Genomic DNA, 12,372 nt, shown 5'->3' with positions numbered 1-12,372 from the left:
AATCAAATACAGATGCACTAAAAGAAGTGCATCTTCACTGAAGGGCCCTAATACATGTCAAATCAGCATCTGTATTGGGAGGTCTCTTGAGATTCCCATCTGAAGCGATGAGCTTATAATACAATAAAACCAGTGTGTGTAATTTGTGCCACGTCCAAGACACATGACATTTGTAATTACAGGCAGCAACGTGTGAAAAATCCTCTTTGTCTGCCTCCTATAACAAAGCGGTTACAGTTGCGGTCTAAATATAAAAATAGAAGATTACCTTTAAGTTAGCTGATTTAGATAATTAAGGCGTTAACATCTGATTTTGTCTGCTTGCAAACTACTGTTTACATGCAACAAAACAAAAGCTAATTTTTGCTACTGGTTATAAATGATCTGATTACAATATAAACAGTGGTGACTCTAAATTGAGATTACTCCATTGTGAATAGTCCATGAATCATCTATCTAAAGATCTTGGTGCATTTTAGTTAGTCTGACTCTTAGTGGGTTAAGAAGATACGATACGCATCTCCTTTTGCCCAATTACAGCCCAATCTAGGTGACACGGGGTGAAAATAGGCAGTTAATTTTTCTCACACAATACATACATCTAAAAAACTAAAACTAGCATGTTGACATTTTTCTGGGTGTTTCATGGCGCTTCTGTCTTTCCTGTGTGGTTTATCAATATCAGTACAGAGCGCTGTGCCAGCTGTTGAGTTTTCTCAAAAGTTCAGCTGTGAACAACTGCAGACATGGCAAAGAAGATGAAGAATGATTTTACCACTTTATTTTAGGTGGAACTGTGAAATGACCACTAGTCAACCAGTATCATACGGCTTCAGCTGCCATTGTCTGTTTGGATTCTTTTCACAGAAAGCGTAAAGTATCAGGAAAGACTGCAAGCATGATTGACTGGGTAGCACCATGTAGTCTGCCATGTTCCTCAGTCACGAAAAGGCAGGACTTCATAACTCTATAACCATCTAAACTGACACAGTGACCATTGTGTGGTCTGAACCCTTGTTTATATGCATCACTGTTACCCTCACCCCAAGTGGTGGCACACGGTACCTACTCAGCTCAACTCATTTTCCACTACAACTGTGTATCACCTAAATGTGCGTTGTTTTAGCAACACAGCCGAATATCCTGTGATGTCATTTGTATGCGACACAAACAATACAACAATGAAGGACGTCGAGGCGATAGCATACCCGCTCAGTCTATGGCTTTTACTCGGGGGCCGTGATTTTTGTGCGGCTACTTTCCTCGATGCTGTATTTCAAAAATGACAGTTTTAATTTTTGTGAAGGAGTCACTCTCATTACACCACTGACTGGCCAATCAGTGGCACACAGTCTGTTGACATCACATTTTCCAATCAACTCATCTCACTTGGAAACCCAGCCGAGCAAGAACTAAAAGAGTACATGGTACCAGGTGCTATACCTAACAGAAAACCCTAAAAAACAAGTCAATTGGATTCAAGCCCAGCCATGTAGGTACTAGCGGAGTGTTTCAGCTTTTCTTGCACCTCTTAATTTCTGTAACCTGATGTATACGCAGCCAGGTTATACACAAGTGTACAGTCGTAACAGCCCTTACTGACATTTCAATTATATAAATAAAGGAGCTCAGAGATTCCCAGATTATACAGAGGAAGATTCTCGAGTAGCTTGAAAAGATAAGACTTCCTGGAGGGGAAAACTGTGATTTATTTGCTTGATGGTTTGGATTCTTCTCCTCGTATACCTGCGCTAATGCAGAGGGCTTTTTTCTGAGCGATGACAAGTCAAGAGCTTTTCAAATGCAGTGACCATAAGACTCAAGTCCAGTATAAACCACAATTTTTCATCCATCTTCTTAACCCAATCAGGCTTGTAGGGGGGCTGGAGCCTCTCCCAGCTGTCATAGGGCGAGAAGCAGGTTACACCCTGGACAAATCACCAGTTAATCACAAGGCTAACAAAGAGAGAGAGAAACAGACAAACATTTTCACTAATCTTCACTCAAACAGCCAATTTAGAGTCACCAGTTAACCTTATATGCGCGTGTTTGGACTTTTGAAGGAAGCATGAGAGCCCAGGTAGAGCCTACACAAGCACAGGGAGAACATGCAGACTCCAAACCACCCCAGATGCCCGATGGGTTTAAACCCAGGACCTTCCTGCTATGAAGCAGCACGGCTAACTCCCACAAAACTCTGTGATTTTTCACTATAAATAATCAATAAACGTTACTGTTAGAAAACAGTCAAAACTAAGCATTAATGAAACAGCATCACTTCTTCAACTGAGAAGCTTACACTTTGGTAGAGTTGGTATTTTTGCTTAAAAATTGACTTAAATTAATGTTTGCTTTACATCAATATATCAACTTAGTTGCAAAACAATTTCCTGGCAAGCATTATGTAGATTAATCACTTCAGCCATATAAACAACATTTAACTCTATGAAGCTTTGTTTATTTCTCACAAACTAATTTAAAACAGTGCATTTTTCTACAAAGCGCTGAAACTATCACTTATCAGAAGCTCAACTAAAGAGAATAAAGGGCTGGAGCACCAGAATCTTCCTCATATTTACAGTGATCGCTTAGTCAAAGAATACTTACCGATGAAGAGTTACCACAGCAGATGAATGAACTGAGATTTCAAATTAAAACTGAGCTCCCTGAATTGTGTTAAAGTTTAAACAAACAATGTTGGGCATCTTATCGGATCACCAAAGATAAAGAAATGAAACAATAAAAAACTCCCAGTTAGTCAACTTTTACACCGAGCCTGACTGCTGTGGCTGGATGCCATCACTATACAATGCTTTCTTCTTGTGGCCACCTTGTTATTCATTAAAGTCATTTTTCACTCATGAAAACGCTGGACGTTATCCAGGTCATCAGAATGGGATGTTATCCAAAGTTGCACTTTCACAGATGTGGCACACAACAGGTTGTAGTCAGAGTCAAACGTTTCTCACTTCTTGAAATACTTTAAGTGTTTTTGATGAGAACGCCGCCTGAATAAAACATGTAGAAAGCAGGACACAGGATGACCACCTGCTAGCTGTGAATTTACCACACCGTTATCTCACAATCAAGACATCACTCTGACTTTGTACTGGGCCAGCTGGCAGATTACAGACTAAGTAATGTCGGCCCCACTGTGAGTAAGTGTGTGAAATCAGTCCTGGTCATACGGTAAGCTAGGCTAACCAAAAAAAAAAAGTGTCAGCCTTGTTGCAGGAGAGGCCCTCTGCTTGGTGGCTCACAGCTGAGGTAAATGCAGTTCACAGAGCTGCCCCCCAACCCCCCTCCCACAACCACCACCACCCAGGTTCCACCTGAAAGCAGCTCTGTTTGCGAGCGCCCTTTCCCTCGTTGTAGAAGAAGCAGCCTGTCTGTGCCATAACTGTCAATCACAGTGAAAAAAACATGAAAGCAGATTGATTGGTACGTTCTGACTCAGCCAGACACATCCCCGAGGATCTTGTATGGGCAACAATCCCACCACACATCCACACGAGTCCGTGACCTCCTACACTAAAACGATGTGAAAATGCAGCTATTAGAGAAACACATTTATACATTCAGCTGCAGCTGGTAGGAAAGCGGAAAAGACTTACTACTACAGGCTCCATGTTGTGAATTTACATATTTAAGCCTTATCCGTACCCCTTACATTTTATTATTATAATAATTAATCTTAACATTTCTGATGACGGACCTATTGTGATCAACACAGAGGACGCACACAACCGATGCGCTTGCTTTTGTACAACAGTTTGTAGCAGATTGAGAATTTAGAGATTTTGCAGATTTGAAGTGTGTAATTTTATCCACTGAAAGCACTGATGTCCATGTTCTACAACAGGATAAAAGTTTTGTATTGTTTTAATACCATCACGTTATTATCCATCCATCAATTCTATCTGTGTATCTTCACTCTGTTATTGTCTCCCATTTGTCTTCCATTTTATCCCGTTTCACCTCCTATTGTTACTGGTCCTAACTGGCTTCTGCCGTGTAACCCAATTTGCAGCAGGAAGATCATCATTTTCCACTTTCTCTCTCTAAATGCCAATTCCGCTACCTAAACTTCATCACCGATTTCATCAACTGGCTCAATCCGATACAAGCGCACTTTTTTCTCTCCCCCAAATAGCACCTTCTGAACCCACTGATTGCGACTAATTGTTGATTTTAATTACACCGACTCTCGTAGAAAAACTGTGCTCACAATTTCATGCCGAGGATGAGAAACAGAGTTGCTAGAGATTAAAAAAAAGTTGCTGTAGGCATAGATACCTATCAAATGCATTAAGTCCATATTTATATCTACTGAAAGAGAGAGAGAGAGAGAAAATATATCAACTGTCCATTATAATTGCCAGAGGGGGGAAACGGGCAATATCAGCAGCAAAATACAAATCAATAGCCAAAGAAGTCAAAAGTTTCTTTTAACCTTCATCCGCTAACACCTACACTCAGAAACTTCCTGCAACGGCAAGCTTATTTTAGTGGTTTTGAGCAATACTCTACAATCTGAGGAGTTAAAAATTGCTTTCTACATCTCTTGAACTAAATAAAAATATCTTCTATGAGTTCATAATTTTATAATTTTAGCCTATTATACCATCATATTTCTACAGTTCTGGTGGGAACAATGAATATGACTGCGTGCCACAGCACTTGACAATCCTGTTTTATAGGAGTTTGGTGATTTTGAAGTGTTTCAATTCCCTTTAAGGGCCACACTGCAGTATATCAAGTACTTAGATTACAGGTCTCTTGCATTGTACTAATAATTTAACACTGCTCGACTTTTTAAAAAAAAATGATACACAAAATCTTACAATTGTAAGTCAAGGGCAAAAAAAAAATGGTATTAATACACGTTAAACGTCAAACTTTATTTCCCCTTCTCCTTGTGGACATCCTACAACCCTGAGAGCCATTCAAGAAATTAACTAAATTTCTTAATGAACTGCAAATGAATGTCTTTAATGAAACTGATCTTTCATTAGTGCAAATACTTCCAATTAAAAAAAAAGGTCCTACAGAGATGAAATAAACCTTTAAAGCAGTAGAAAAACAGACTGAGTCTGGTATAGTGTAATCCACTATACGACAAGGGAGGGGACCCCCCCTTTACCCGCCACCCGTTACACAGTCAAAGAGACAAACTGCCTCTCCAACGCATCCCTCCACGTCATACACAACACAAGCCTTGCGAGTTTTAATTAGAAAACCCACGAAGCAAACAAATGCACAGAAACATGAGAGGCCAATACTCGGAGGCAAAAATAAATCCTTTGCCGCTTTACATCAATATCCATTTCCCCGCGTCCTTCACCTCGCTGTGGTTTTTGGTTAACACACTTCAGATTAGATAGCAGATAAATAAACAGTGCGCACAACGTTCTCAGGAAGAGCGCCCTGACCGTGTTGTGTCCTCAACATGTGCAGATCAGAGAGCGAGACCAAACACTGCGCTGATAGTCCAAAGCACTGCGGCGGTGAGGTCCTTTTCCTCAAGCCGCTACCCCGTGAGCGTCAACAGCAGTCGAACGGGCTGCCTGCTCCGCAATTCAAGGCTCTGTCATCAGAAAGCAGGCACCTCCAAAGATAAATGTCAAGAGATAGTGACCGGCGTTGCAAAGTGCCCGCGCCTGACTTGTTATGGTTACATCACAGCAGCGTTAAGCTATCAGTTTATGGCACCAGTGAGTTTTTGACAGCAATTATAGCGTGGAAAAAGCATTAGAGCTGAAAAACATGCGCCTCGTGCTTCTAGCTCTTCTTATTCCAACATATAATGAACACAAAGGCCTTACGGCTACAGATTGTCCAAAATCACCCCTTTGTTTTAGCTTTTTCAGCACCCCCTGTACAACAGAGTCCATGTCATCTACCAGATAGTAAGCAGAAAAATGTAGATTTCAGACACTTTCAAGCATGTGTGATTTTTCATAATATCTGACAAGCATCGGGGCAACATATCTACATTTTAACACAATGAGGATTTTTTTTAAGGACAATTCAGAAACTTAAAACACACTGTTCACTGTAAATATGGTTAGCCATATCGTAAACAGGGAGTGATTTCAGACACTGGCTTTATAATCCTGCCATTACTTGTTTTACTTACTCCTAGGCAATGAAAACAATGAGGAAGCCCATTTACAAGCATTTTGTCACCCTAGAGAGGACAAGGGGAGTGTGTGTGTATAAGAAACTGTGTGATAAAGTGTGTAATAAAAGAAGAGAGAGCCAGAGTTGAGTTGGGTTACCTCAGAAGCCCCCCTGCCCTTTCAGCAGGGCCTCATATGGAGAACCAGGCCTTCAGGTCCCCTGGGCACTGATGTCTGCTCTCCACTCGACTTCTCCCAGTCAGCCACAGAGGCTGTGCAGGAACCTGGCCACCTCACGACAACCTACAGCCACAAGTCATTCACACCTGGAACAGAGGGAAGGGACTTTGCTCAACGGGCAAAACACAAACAAGCAAACGGCAAGGAAAAGCACTCAGTGGCCGGTGTTGACAAGTCCAACATGTAGCAAACACATAAACAGTGCAAAGCTGAGGTCATTAGGGGCTACAGTGACAGTGTAGGCTTGCGTTTTTTAACCCAGACACGCATTTATTCTTCAGTTATCGACCTGTGTGCACATAAGGGATTAGGAGAGCGTCTGTGATACTCTTTTAGGAGCTTCCTCACTTCTGTGCGCCAAAAATGCACAGTGGAAAGAAAAAAATGCATTTATATTTTATTTTTTTGTAAATCCTTATCTACACAAAGTCGCAATGAAAACAAGCAGTGATTCTACAAAAAACAAAAGAACAAAAAGATGCATGTGAAACAGCTTCAAGACTATGCAATGATGCACATTAATGGCAGACAGCAGTGTTGCCTAGCAATTGAAGAGACCCAGGAAGGTCTGCAGTTCAGTTTCAGCAACTGGTATGTATGCTCCAAAACTGTCCTCATACTCTGAACCTCCCCCTCCTCACTGCTAACTCAGAGGAACTAACAGCATCTGATCTGAGAAAGGACTGCTACAAAGTGCAAAAGCTGCACACTTCTCTTGTAGAAAAAGAGAAAAAAAAAACAAGGGGGAAACATTGCATTTAGCAACCTGACGAATGCTTTCAAAATGTTCAGTGAAGCAAAAGAAATCACTTGGTAAGGGAGAACAATATAAGACTTTATTCATCAGGAGTAAATTCCCAGGTGGTGACTGTGTTTTTACTCTGCTTTTATTTCCACACTGTCGGACCTGTGGATTTTTTATCCTCCCTGAAGTTAAACAAGATTAGTAAAATGTAAAAGAGTGATCACATTCTTTACCATGGCTAACTCTTTGTTTTCTTTTTCCAAAGGTAGCACAGCACAATGCCACAAGTTACCCACGAACGGGCCTACTCGAGGAAGTCGTCCTTAAAATATACACAGAGCTACACAAACCTAAAACTGCAAAATAAACGTAAAAGCACGCAGCAACTACAGGGATTAGACTCCCCCCTGAAATCTCAGCGCCTCACTGGACAACTCTTGGCGGACAAAGTAATTCCATGGCGCTTGAAACTCCAGGAACTTTTTTTTTCTTTTTCCTAAAAGAAGTTGTTCCTGTTTCGCCAGAGAACTGGGGGGGAAGGGAGGACTTCAGCACTCGCATTCATGGAGCCTCGGCCAGCGCAAACAAAGTCTTCCCCGAAGAGGGAGGCAGTGGACGGCGGCTGAGAGCGAGAACAACGACGTCGCCCACAAGCACACAAAAACCCACGCATATATTCATCCCACGGCTTCGTTTGTTAATGAAAGTACTCAGGCCCGCCTTGGACAAACGTTCATTTTCAAGTTCTGCCCGCTCCGTTAACAATGTAACAATTAAATCGCTCGGCAGATGATAGGGCTGGCCGACACAATCAGCAGACGAGGCCTATAATCTCGTTTCGGATTTATAAATCATACCAAACACGTTTAAGATGAAGAAAATACAATACCAACGGTGTGGAGCTCCCGAAGAATGCAGAACATGCATGCTGCATTGTATCCTTTTTTCATTTTCACGAAGCACGGGCGGTCCTCCAGTATAATGGGGTAAAAACCAATATTTCTCCGCGGGTTTTACACCATGCCGAAAACATCGTGAATAATCCGCTTTTGTTGCGCTGGAAAAATCGGCATTTACGGTTCAAAGGGTGCTCACTGTCTGCCAGGCCAGACGCTACGTGGGTTTTGCTAGCCAGCCTTCGGGGACAGAGGCAGAGAAGAACGGATACCAAGTGAGATGTCCCCGGGAGGAGGACCCGCGTGTGCCCGTTGCCAGGAGGCGAGCCGTGGTAGCGATACTTTCCAGCTAGATGTGAAAAGGGGAACACTCACCTGGAATGCTAGCTTAATTTCCCCTTTTTCCTGGGAGACGAATTTACACCGCACAATTATCAAATCACAACATTTTCACGGTAACATTACAAAATAGGAATATGTCTCCCCCCCCATTCGCCGGAGCTTTCCAGTGGTCCTACTCCATTACATCCCAGTCAAGATTTCCTGTCGTCGCTTCCCACCACCCCCCCGTTACTGCGAGATGGTTTAGTCGAATTCTAAGTAGCAATTCTAGGTCAGGTCTGTGTGCCAGTGAGAATGTTACTGTCGGACAGCCGAGAGACACCACTGTCCATCTCCATCTGATATGGCAAACACTATAAAAGCCATCTGAAAATAGAGAAGAAGGAAAAACACACCTAAACTGTTTACGTGGGATTGTTTTGCCGAGTAAACTCCTATAAAAGTAGTTACCTCGAACTTCCCTATATGAAAGAGCGTAGGCGTAGTTACGGAAGAGGATTAGGGCCACTGGAAAAAAATTAATGGGCACGTCTTTTTTTTTCTTTTCCAGAATCCTGAGAAAAAAAATCAGAATTCTGACTTTAATTTCCAAAATCTGAGAAAAAAGTCTGAATTCTGAGAAAAAAAAAGTCAAAGTTCTGGAAAAAACAAAAGAAGACGTGCCCGCTTTTTTCCCCGGTGGCCCTAATTCTCTTCCATACGCGGTAGCTAAGCATCAAACTTTTGAAACTTTTTCACAGCACATTCTTTCTGTTTTCGTTTTATTCAAAGTCCATACACCCCTTCAACAAGAGACACTGTGTCAGCAGCTGAAACGGTTAATCGAATCTATATCAAATCAATCAGCAGCTATTTTGTCTAGACATCTTTTAGGGGGGGGTACAAGTTAACAAGGGCTTGTTGCTTCTGTCCTGTGTGAACAGAAAAAGTTAAGGCTTTAGGAATTTCGTAGCTTTGTGTTTCTGTCTCTGATATGCTAGAGGAGGATTGTCAAACATAAGGCCCGGGGGCCAGAATCGGCCGGGAAAGACTGCAATCTAGTCCATTGGATGGTTTTGGAAATTGTGGGTGAGGGCATGCGTTTTAGACTCTTAACTGTATTTTAATAGGTTTTACAGCTTTTGGTAATGATAAAGACTTTCCCCATCACCATTCATATTACACCAAAGTAATGAAGTAATTATTATGCAATTAAATGACAGAAACAGTTTTGTTTTTTCACTAGCTACTAAGGAAATTAGGAGAGAGAAAGTCTGATGATTAACAAAACCTTTTCACTTTATAATTACAGGATCATCTGGGCAATAAGCTGCCAGAACTATTTCTACAGTTTTACATATTTATTTCTTATCATTTAAGCCCAAAGAGTTGTGCTTTGTTTACTCTTTGTTTACTACAGCAGCATTTCTTTATCATGAAGAAAAACTGAGACATACTGTTAAAATTTCACCATTCTTCTAATTATATTACAATATCTGAGAGATCAAAGTGGGCTGTAAGTGGACATCACTGGTCTGATGATCTATTTATTTCCAATTATGCATGCATCTTTTCTTTCACTCCATCCTGTTGGGGAAATGTATTTGAACATCCATACAATTTGCAGCAGATGCTTTCTTTCATAACATTTAATCCCTAAACCCAAGCTAAAGGTGATCAACATCTAGGTTTATGTCATCATATAGAAGAGGACATATAATATCTTTTAATACCACAGTGTTACACTCAGTTGGTGGTTTTAGAAAGCTAATGGTCCAGCACTCCATTAGAGGCATTTGTCAGATGGTTGGATAGTTTCACAGACAGTGTCTGATCATTTTTCTAAGTTTCCTAAAATGTGAAAGTTAGCAGGGTTTCAGTTTCATGTGAAGATACACCCATCCTGCTCTATTAACACATGCACATGAACATCCGGGTTCATGTGTGGATATATACACATACACATATATCTGTATAACTGTGCAGTCTTGGTTTCAGGTTTACAACACTGTGCAGAAGTTTTGTATTGCCCCTCATTTCTTTAGCTTTTACCCAGCAAGGAGCCAGATTTTCTTGTAATTTTCCAACGTGGCCTTGAGCAATAGTTCTCCAGGCTTTCTGAAGGTCTTTTTTTTGGACACTGGCTTTCCTTCCACACCCATTTTTAGTCCATCCCTTTTACCTGGCAATTTTCAAAGGAATGTGTTTTTGTTTGTTAAGCCCCTTAAAACTGATCTATGAATCATTCAAGCATACAAAAGCCAGCTATCTCAAGGAACCAGTATTGCATCTACGAATAGTACACAACTTATCAAAGAACCCAAATTGTATCTTTAGGCACTTTGTTACTAGAAGCCTGTTGCATAAAATAAGTACATACATTTGTACATAATTTGTTCCCATTTCTGTAGCTGATGATGAAACATTCCAAAGACAGCACAAACAGGCATAAAATATTATTTTTGGCATCAAGAAGGTGATTCTCAGAGTTATTAGTTGAAAACTTGGCATATATCGGCATGGCATTCAGTGTGTCCTTAAAAAATCTGAGTAAACTGGAAAAATGGAAGACGACAGAAGAAGCAGCAGACATACAAAATAATATCCAAGAAAAATTACAGCAGATGAACAGTATCTGAAAGTCATGTCCTTAAGAAACAGGAAAAATCCAGTACTGTCTCAGGATCTGAAAGATGCATCTGCATCACTTGATCCATCTACTGTTGACTGAAGCCTCATTAGAAATAGTCTCAGCCAAAGGGTGGCTGTTGAGAAGCCATTCTTAAGGAAAAGGCTCAAGTATGCCAAATTACACAAGAACTGGACTGAAAACCAGTAGCAACAGGTCTTATGGAGTGATGACTCCAAATCTGAAAAATTTGTTTCTAACTGGGTTTCCTTACCGAAGAGGCCAAAAGTGATACAAAGAGGTGGTTACTGTATATGTAATCTATTATCTATTTATATACATATATCTATTTACCAAAAAGCTTTGTGGGGGTGTTGATTTGTAAGTCTTCAGACACATTTTATTTCTTTGTAGTTAGTATTTAAAGTCAGTATTTGGTTTGACAACATTTATTCTTCAATGCAGTATGAACTCTCTAAGCCAAGTTTTTACTTCGCATTTCTTTACATTATCTTCAGGAATAGTTCTCCAGACTTCTTGAAGGACATTCAAAGCTCTTTGTGAAAGAAGATGATCCCACACTGCTTCAGTAATGTTGTGTTGTGGGTTCGGGGGAGGCCAGTCCATGATTGACAGTGTTCCATAGTGTGTTTTTCTCTCCAGGTATGATTTTACTGCATTGACAGTATTCTTGGGATCATTGTCATGCTGAAAAATGAAGCCCGGGCCAATTAGTCTGTCCAGATGATATTGCGTGGTGGATCAAAATCTGATGGTGCTTTTTGTTGGTAATTCCATTAATGCTGACAAGATTCCTAACACCACTGGCTGAAATGTCAGCTTTCTCCTTATCTCCTCTGTACATGATGACGATGACTTGAGCCAAAAATTTAAAATTTGGATTCATCATTCTATAAGACCTGTTGCTACAGTGTTTGTAATTTGGTGTACCTCAGGCTTTTCTACCTCAAGACTTTTGCATAATGTTGTATTTAGAGGTATTTGTCATATTTTGCCCATTACATGAAAATTATTTGAAGATTTTTACCACTGATGGTGCACTTCTGCAAATGTAGTATTTACTAAAAAAAAAAAAGACTAATCTAATCACTGTTCTTTTCTCAAACATATTACTACCTTTATCTCTTAACCTGGGGTTGTTCACTAGTTCTCATGATAAGCTAATGGCATTAAAAATAGACAGATGCTACTTGATAGATAAAATTATGTTGAGCTAAAGCGTAGACACATACAAAAGCTCTCACACACACACACATACACATTCATCATAGAGTGACTATCACAAGCCTCAGAGGAAGAGTGAAACATTAAGGACAAGCGATGCGAGAGTGGTCCTTCTCAATATTTAATCAAGATACATTTCAAATCTAACCCAGATGTATAATCAAGACAACTGGG

At 40.5% G+C, this 12,372-nt stretch overlaps 1 protein-coding gene across 3 annotated transcripts in view; it reads right to left on the bottom strand.

Moving 5' to 3' along the window:
* The window catches only part of bcl9 (BCL9 transcription coactivator), a 28,103-nt gene extending 19,526 nt beyond the window's left edge, over positions 1-8,577 (bottom strand). For 2 of the 3 annotated variants that reach the window (XM_005460009.4, XM_005460007.4), the window contains exons 1-2: positions 7,997-8,344; positions 6,282-6,448 (exon numbers count right to left, since the gene is read on the bottom strand). The gene's annotated coding sequence lies outside the window, so the exon portion shown is untranslated. Of the gene's footprint in view, positions 1-6,281; positions 6,449-7,996; positions 8,345-8,378 lie in introns of those variants that run through there. The other variant, XM_005460008.4, reaches the window with a different exon arrangement.
* Positions 8,578-12,372: the final 3,795 nt, after the last annotated feature.

The sequence above is a fragment of the Oreochromis niloticus genome, linkage group LG16 (assembly GCF_001858045.2).
Source record: "Oreochromis niloticus isolate F11D_XX linkage group LG16, O_niloticus_UMD_NMBU, whole genome shotgun sequence".
Classification (NCBI taxonomy): domain Eukaryota; kingdom Metazoa; phylum Chordata; class Actinopteri; order Cichliformes; family Cichlidae; genus Oreochromis; species Oreochromis niloticus.
This window is presented reverse-complemented; position numbering and strand designations above follow the sequence as displayed.